General features: G+C 41.3%; 1 pseudogene; it reads right to left on the bottom strand.

The window, feature by feature from the left end:
• Positions 1 to 4,000: 4,000 nt before the first annotated feature.
• Positions 4,001 to 4,783, bottom strand: LOC143401105 (pre-mRNA-splicing regulator WTAP-like; annotated as a pseudogene).
• Positions 4,784 to 8,840: the final 4,057 nt, after the last annotated feature.

The raw sequence follows: 8,840 nt of genomic DNA, 5'->3' as shown, positions 1-8,840 counted from the left end.
CTCAAACATCAGATAGAGCTCTAATCTCTAGAGTATACAAAGACCTCAAAAAGATAAACAACAACAAACAAAAAAAGCAAATAACCCAGTCAACAAATGGGCCAAGGACCTGAACGGACACTTCTCAGAAGAGGATATACAATCAATCAACAAATACATGAAAAAATGCTCACCATCTCTAGCAATCAGAGAAATGCAAATTAAAACTACTCTAAGATACCATCTCATTCCAATAAGAATGGCAGCCATTATGAACTCAAACAATAATAGGTGCTGGCAAGGATGTGGGGGGTGGGGGGGAAGGTGCACTCATACATTGCTGGTGGGACTGCAAATTGGTGCAGCCAATTTGGAAAGCAGTATGGAGATTCCTTGGAAAGCTGGGAATGGAACCACCATTTGACCCAGCTATTTCCCTTCTTGGACTATACCCAAAAGACTTAAAAAGAGCATACTACAGGAACACAGCCACATCAATGTTTATAGCAGCACAATTCACAATAGCTAGACTGTAGAACCAACCTAGATTCCCTTCAATAGATGAATGGATTAAAAAAGTGGCATTTATACACAATGGAATATTACTCAGCACTAAAAAATAACAAGATCATGGCATTTTCGGGGAAATGGATGGCATTAGAGCAGATTATGCTAAGTGAAGTTAGCCAATCCCTAAAAAACAAATTCCGAATGTCTTCTTTGATATAAGGGGGGTGACTCAAAATGGGATAGGGAGGAAGAGCATGAGAAGAAGATTACACTAAATAGGGAAGACAGGTGGGAGGGAAAAGGAGGGAGAAGGGGAGTTGCACAGAAGATGGAAGGAGACCCTCATCATTAACAGAATACATGTATGATGTTGTGAGGAGAAAAAAAAAAAGAAGTGTGTCACATTAGATTGGATAGAGAGAAATGATGGGAGGGGAGGGGAGGGGAAGGGGAGATAAGAAGGGCAGAAGAATAGAATAGACATTATGATTGCTGTATGTATATAGGTGACTCTATGACCAGTGTGATTTTGCAATCTGTAAAATCAGAAAAATGAGAAATTATACCCCAATTGTTTCAAATGTATGAATTGCCAAGATCATTGTAATGTCATGTGTAGCTAATAAAAAAAAAGAAAGAAATTTTTATCCTTTCAAAGATGAGCTATTTGCATTCTGGATGTACAATATTTACAATAATTTTGTTATTTCTCTATATCTCCTAATAATAATTGACTTCTGATCAGAAATGTAACCCAAAATAAAGCCCCCCCCCCTTTTTTTCATAACAGACACAGTCTGTGGTATTTTGTTATTAGCAACAGAAGTTGAACTAAGCCATGGTACTCACTACAACTGGATGCAGAAGCATCTAAATCAAACATCAGGTAATCATTAATCTTGGGGGTCATGGTTGGAACATGTTATTCTCTGAGAAAGAAACAAATAAGGTTCAAACTCAAAAGGAGGGTGTTTTCAGTCTGCAGAACTGCTCAATCCTGAGTAAGAGTCTGCAGTTAATCTATCAAATCTAGTTATATCAAGTCCAATTAAAGGAGCTTAAATAGGAAACAAAAGAAGCAGTCCACTTAACATGTAAAGATGGTAGGAAAAGAGACACAGACTTTAGGAGGGACATCCCAAGTTCATGAGTTGGAGTGAGTTGGGTCCATCAATCTGTCTCACAGAGATGGTGCAGTCACCTGACGTGTTACACAGTGGATAAGTATTTTAACCTTGGTAAAATTAGGAACTCAACACAGAGATGAGGAAGTAACAAGAACTCATGTTGTAAACAATTGGATGTTAAAAAACTCAATAGTAAAATAAATAGTAACCCAACTTAAAACTAGGCAAAAACATTTGAACAGGCATTTCTTTGAGAAAGATAGATAACAGGCCAATAAGTACATGAGAAGAATCTCGACATCATGACGCATCAGTGAAATACAATTGTGAAAGCTTTAGTGAAACATCTCACCATGCCCACTAGAATAGCAACAATCAGACAATAGACATGGAGAAACTAAAACTCTCATTGCTAGTGGGCATTAAATTTGTGCAGTAACTTTGCAAATTAGTTTGGTAGTTCCACCTAAAGTTAAATGTAGAGTTATCATATAAACAAGAAATTTCACACTTAAGTCTATGTTCAAGTTAAATCCAAGAAAACATATTTACACAAAACTGTACACAAATGTTTACAGCAGCATTATTCATAACAGACAGATTATGGAAACAAGCCAACTGCCTACCAATTGATGAAATTTAAAAATGAACATATATGCACCCAATATTATTATGAGCATTTTTCTAGCACAAAAAGAGATAAATGCCCATACCTTGAACCAACAAGGATTGAACCTTGGAAACATCAGCTTAGTAAAAGAAGGCAGTAACAAAATACCTCATACTGTATGATTCCTCATGTGAAATGCTCTCAATAGGCAAATACATAGAGAAAAAAAATGAATTTGTGGTTGTCAGAGCTTGGGGGGTGGAGGGAGGAGGGACTGGAGAATAATTATAAATGAGTATCCCATTTGTTTTGAAGTGATGTAAATGTTGTGGACTAAGACAGTGGTGACAGTTGTACAGCTTTTGAATATCTTGAATTGTAGGATTTAAAGAGGTGAATATTGTTAAACCATAATTTTGAGGTGGAGAGATCTCCGAAATACATGGGTTTATCAAGCTGTGCGTGTTGCTAGCCTGGTCCTAGGGCAAATTTCCTAAGTCATTAGCAGCATTACCAGGTAGCAGCTGGAAAAATGTTCACTGGATCTAAGGATATTTTGTCATAAAAATCCAGGGAGTAGGAGATGCAGATTACTTTCATTAAATCTACAATGGATAGAGAGAAGAGGGATATGACTTGGGATAGGAAGAGAGTCAGTAGAGACATGTTTCTGTAGCTTCTTGGTTGGTTGAGTCTATAAGCAGAATAAAATTTTGTCTCAATGGCTGATCTTAAAAATATGGGAAAGAAATATGCTGCAGTTATTTTTTTCTTTGTTGGTTTAGCTTTAATCTATCAGTTAAACTACTATCTTTTCTTTCCTTCATCATGCTGGTAACTGAATTTAGAATGTATCAGATCCCTTCTCTTATCAATATTATGGTATGCATATTCATCTTTTAGCAAGCATTATTTATCTGCTTATTTGCTTGTTTATTCATTTATTTATTTTTGTAAACAGAGATTAAAGCCAGGGACACTTAACCACTGAGCAACATCCCCAGAGTTTTTTTCCCCAAGGCATATTTAATTTAATATCAAGAGTATAATACAAAAGGCCCCAATACAATGAAGGAACACATTCCTCCATTAATACTAGTGACAATGCTCTTTTAACATGTGCCTGTTGAATGGGATGGGGATTTATAAAGTTCACTACTGAGAAAAATAATGCAGTGAGTCTAATCACAGCCAATGTCCTTATACAATCTAGTTGTGAAATGAACGTTCATAATGCTTCACACAGTTTAAACCTGAAGTTCAATACCACACCCTCATGTCTGCACAGTCCTCAGTTGTCTGCAGTTTTTAAAACCATTCAAAGAACAAACCATTGATGAAAACCACATTGATTTAAGGCTCCATTATGTAAGAGAGAGCCCTAAGCTAGATGGTTAAATATATGCTCTACTTGTACTGACAGCTATTATTTGATTTTCTCATGACTATTAAAAGTTGGTTCTCAGCAGAAAAACCTTTAAAGGCAATATCACCTCATTTGAGTTTTGATCCAGAAGTTCAACAACAATCATGAAGTCTACAGTCTTATTGGCAAAACTGATACACAGTGTCTCTAAGTCATTATGCTCAAGGCTAAGAGCGAAGCATATTCCGTTTTTACATTTTACTGGAATTTTACATGTTCAGCTCATGATTTTTAAATCTCTAGGTTTTCAATCCTCCAAACTGAAGACACAGTGTGCCACAGACTTAAGACTTCTGTTTCGCCCTCTATTTTCTTCAAACAGAAACATTTCTCAAGTGTCTACATGTTCTAGAAGGGGAATTCTTCGGAGGTGGCCTCTTCTTTGGAATAGTCCCAGGACATCAGGCCTCAGAAGCAAGGGGAAGGGGAAGAAAAAAAAAGCTGAAACACAAGGTTCATCTGGTAAGTTTTACATTAATCATTACAAGCGGCATGGTACAAGAATGTGCGTGTGTGTGTATGTTTTTTTGTTTTTTTTTTTTTTTTTTTTTTTGACTCAAAAAGTCTGAGTCTTGGTGTGGAAACGAGTACTAGGCTGTCCCACCACAGCTTTCTCGCAGTGGGACCCTCAGGGAAGTCTTGCCTGGGGAGTATGATTTGTTTACCTACTAGGCCTCAACTTCCAGGCACTCAGTTCATTTTGGGCTTGTTCCAGTTCGCTTTTCATTTTTAGGAAAAACAAGTTGATCGCTGGGTCTACCATTGTTGATCTCAGTTGGGCAACACTGGGCTGCTGGACTTGCTTGAGGCACTGAATTTGAGTAGTTCACTCTTGCTTGCATCTCTAGTTCCTTCTTTGCTAGTCGCATTACAAGGATGTTTTCCCTGCGTGCAGACTCCTGCTGCTGTTGCTTTACTTTTTCTTCAGACTCCCTTAAACCAGTTACGTCATTTGAGTTAAGATCTGTGTACTTGCCCTCCAAAGCTTGAAAGTAAGCTTCATATTGTTTCCAGCTTAGAATTAACTCGTCTCTTGCCATAACTTTGAAGTCTGTTTCACTCAGTCGAACCTGGCAAGTGTGACGCACTGGGTTCAATCCTCTTTTTTGGAAGAGCTTCTTCGTTGGTCATCTTGAATCCTAGAAGTCGCCTCCTGGCCACGGCTGCAGCCGCCTGCCCGCCCCCGGAAAAGACTAGAGAGGCCGGCTGACCGCGGGGCCCTAGCGGGGCCTTGAGCCCTAATGGAGCAGCTGCACCCGCGCGCCACGCCCTGACCCTTCCCTGAGTGCGCAGCGCGGCTGCGGGGATTCCCAGAGTTTTATTTTTTATTTTTATTGAGACAGGGTCTTGCAAAATTGCTGAAGCTGACTTTGAAATATAGATCCTCCTATATTTGACCCCCCCACCCCCAGCTCCTGAGATCCTGGGATTATAGGCATGTGCCAAGGAATAAAGGTGTTATTAAAAAATGGTATGGTATGTAGGGTGCAAAATTTATAGAAGTCCTCATTATCCGGGTCACATAAATGGAGGGATTAGCACCTAAAAAAGTGTGCCTATTAAAAGTTTTGCCTCACCCTAATTCAGGCACTCAGAAAAACTAATTTTCATTCATTTGAAAACAGACAGGTATCTGCTGATGGACAAACTTCTAGGAAATTCTCCTTTCTTCAGAGGAACAGACATTTGGTCTGTTCTCTTTCTTGGGCAACATGTCAACATGAAGTATTTCCAATTGCTTGAAGCTAGTACAAAGAGGGATGGGGAAGAGTGTGGACCTTGGATGACATGAACTACTAAATCAACTTGCTAGAGGTGGTCCCTGCCTCTGCACCCCATGATAGACACTGCTGAGGTCCTGAGCCATTTTGATTCGGTCTCTGTTTCTGTCACATTGCCAGAGAAGAGTAGGACCCCTTATACACCACAGCCCAAGCACCAGAAGTTGGAAAAGAGCTCAGCTACTCAGATTAAGGACATCTGTGTTCTCTATGAGAGTGCTGGACTAGTACTAATTAGTGGGGGAGAAAGTGGAAAAAATATTTTATATTTTTATTTTTGTGATGCTGGGGATTGAACCTGAAGTGGCAACCCCTTTCTCCACAGATTTTTTTTTTTTTTTTTTGAGAGAGAGAGAGAGAGAGAGAGAGAGAGAGAGAGAGAGAATTTTTAAAAAATATTTATTTTCTAGTTTTCGGCTGGCACAACATCTTTGCTTTGTATGTGGTGCTGAGGATCCAACCCAGGCCGCACACATGCCAGGCGAGCGCGCTACTGCTTGAGCCACATCCCCAGCCCCACAGAAACGTTTTAACTGGGCTTCTCCAAAAATCTTTACCATGACTGATTTTTAGGACTGTCAGCAAAAGAGTCTCTGCAAAAGAGTTTAATGTAGATAAACTTCCTATTTTTTTTTGAATTTTTTTTTGAGAGAGAGAGAGAGAATTTTTAATATTTATTTACTTATTTATTTTTAGTTTTTGGAGGACACAACATCTTTGTCTGTATGTGGTGCTGAGGATCGAACCCGGGCCCCACGCATGCCAGGCGAGCACGCCACCGCTTGAGCCACATCCCCAGCCCCTAAACTTCCTATTTTCATGTCACTCTGTTTTACTTGGCCACTGGCCTGGAAGATACCAGAACTCCAGGTGCTGGACACCCTTTATTAGTCTTTCACAAACGTATCCAGTTTAGTAGTTTGTAGAAATGTGCAAACAAGGCCTCTGGCCTTGAGCTGGGCTTCACAGAGATGTTTACATTTTTAAGATAAGTTACAAATGGGCTCCATGGTAACAGCTGGAAGGGGGGAGGAAAGAAAGAGGAGAAGAAGCTCTCCCCTTCTCAGGTGTTGTCCTTGAAGGGTTAACTTGCCAAAAACAGTGAAAGAAAAAGCTGCTTTTTTGTGAACTTCTGCAGACTGTGAACTTCTTAGCCCCTCCCCTTACATGCTGGGTATAAAACTCTGAAACTCCCTGAACTCGGGGTTCAGGGGATTAATTGATTACAGCAAAAGCTGTGCCCTCTGAACCTGGCTGCGCCAAATAAAACTGTTTCCTGATATCTTCGATGCCTTGCCTCCGTTGTCCCTACAACAAATCCAGGGTCTGTGCATGTGAAGCAAGCACTATACCAATTGAGCTATATCTCCAGCCTTTGGAAACAACATTTAAAAAAATGTGTTTTTTTTTTTTAATAATTATGAGTGCATAGTAATTATACAAAACAATTGGGTTCATTGTGGCAATTTCCTACATGCACACATAAAGTACTCTAACTGAATCCACCCTACCTGAACACTCTCTTGTCCCCCCTTGTACTTTCCCTCACCCCTTACCTTCCCTGTTAGTCCATCTTCTACTTTCATGTCATTTTATATTATTCTCTAGATTCCACATATAAAAGAAAACATGAGACACTTTTTTTTTTCTGAGACTGATTTTGCTTAACATGATATTTTCCAGTTTCATTCATTTTCCTGCAAATCACATTTCCTTCCTTTTTATGGCTAAATAAAACTACTGTGCATATATACATATCAATTTTTAAAAAAATCAATTTATCTTACAATGGGCACCTATGCTGATTCCATAACTCAGATTTTGTGAACTGTGCTGGGATAAACATGGGTATGCAGCTGTTTCTTGTACTATGCTGACTTTGATTTCTTGACATGTACACAGAGAAGAGTGGTATAATTGGATCAGGTGGTTGTCAGTTTTAGAGTGCTTTCACTTTCAGAATCCTCTAGAAAACATACTGTGCTCCACTCCACTCCAGTGTCTCCCTTGGTGTTCCAGTGCAAACCAGTGTGTGACAGAGCAGGTGAGGCTAGGGGAGCAAGAGCAAGGGGATTAGTGATCCATCCCTGAGCAGGGAGGAGACCTTATCCCCTGCCATGACCCAGGTCGACTGGATTTCTTCCCTGGGGCGGTGAATGCTGATTGGAAGGTAGGAATTCCCACAGCCAAACAGGCCTGATAAAAGGTCTCTGGGAGTGCAGAGGCCCCAGAGTGGACCTGAGAGAGGCACAGCTGTAGATCCTGGTCCTGTGATTCAGAAGTCAGTACCAGGCTAGCAACATTGAGACCTGAGGGAGAGACTGTGTGGAAGGTGGCAGGTGAGGACTTCTCTGTGCAGGGGATGAAGTGACAGTGGACCGAGGCAGGCAAGTTTTAGAAACCCCAGGCCACCACTGGGAGAAGGGAAGGCCAGAAGAAGAGAAAAGAGAATCTAAGAAGTCAGTGTCATTGCTGTGTTTAGAGAAACAGCTTCTTGGGAGATCATGGGGGTCAGTTGTGCAGCAGGACCTTGATTGGGTCTGGTCCTGGATAAGGGCAGCTGGATTCCAAGAAGACAAAGATGCTGCACAGCCTCCTGGCTTCTCTGCTTGCCTCTTGCCTGCCCTTGGCTGGACCTAGACCTCACCCTAGTGGATGTTCATGCTCCAACACAGCTCCCACCTAATGGCCTTATTTTCTCCCTCTCCTCTCCTCAGGGAGTCACAGCATGACTTCTGCCTTACCTTTTCGCTGTGCTTTTAAAATCTCCAGTATCCAATTCAAAACCAGTGCACCTTTTATTTATCTGAGATTTCCCCCTAATTGATGGAGCTCTTGCTGTTTCCTGAGCATGTTTGCATGTGCTTAGACTCAGGATGCCAGGCAACTTTCCTGCAGAGAGCAGCCAGTCTTGTGGGTCCAACAATGGATGAGACAAGGAATTACAATTAGCAATGATGTGTAAGGGTGGGGGAGGAGGGAGCTCCAGATTAGGACATCAGAGGCCTCCTGGTGCTGAGCCTAGGAGGGAGGAGCCTGGTAATGATTTGAGCCTGGTAACAGGGATGGGATAGGGAGCCTTTTAAGTTGGATATCACTGTTTGCCAAGGCTTAGAGGTGACTGGGTGGGGGTGGGGGGTCACAGTAAATAGAGGTGGAGGCTGTGACAGAGGAGGACTGCAGCAAGGGATGGGACCAGGCAGATGGGATGCAATTTACAAAACATATTTTTGAGTTCCTCCCTAGGGTCACTGGAGATTTAAGGGTGGGATCATAGGATCAAGATAGCACTTCCCTCTCAGGATGCTGTGTGTCTGTCCATCTGAACTCTTGATAGGGGGAGCCCATGTTCTGAGGCTCCCCAGCCCACTTGATTTGCATTTTAGTGAGCAGGGGCTGATGGTACT

Source organism: Callospermophilus lateralis, chromosome 6, assembly GCF_048772815.1.
Source record: "Callospermophilus lateralis isolate mCalLat2 chromosome 6, mCalLat2.hap1, whole genome shotgun sequence".
NCBI classification, from domain to species: domain Eukaryota; kingdom Metazoa; phylum Chordata; class Mammalia; order Rodentia; family Sciuridae; genus Callospermophilus; species Callospermophilus lateralis.
The sequence above is the reverse complement of the archived record's forward strand: the minus strand, read 5'-3'. Positions and strand labels throughout refer to the sequence as shown.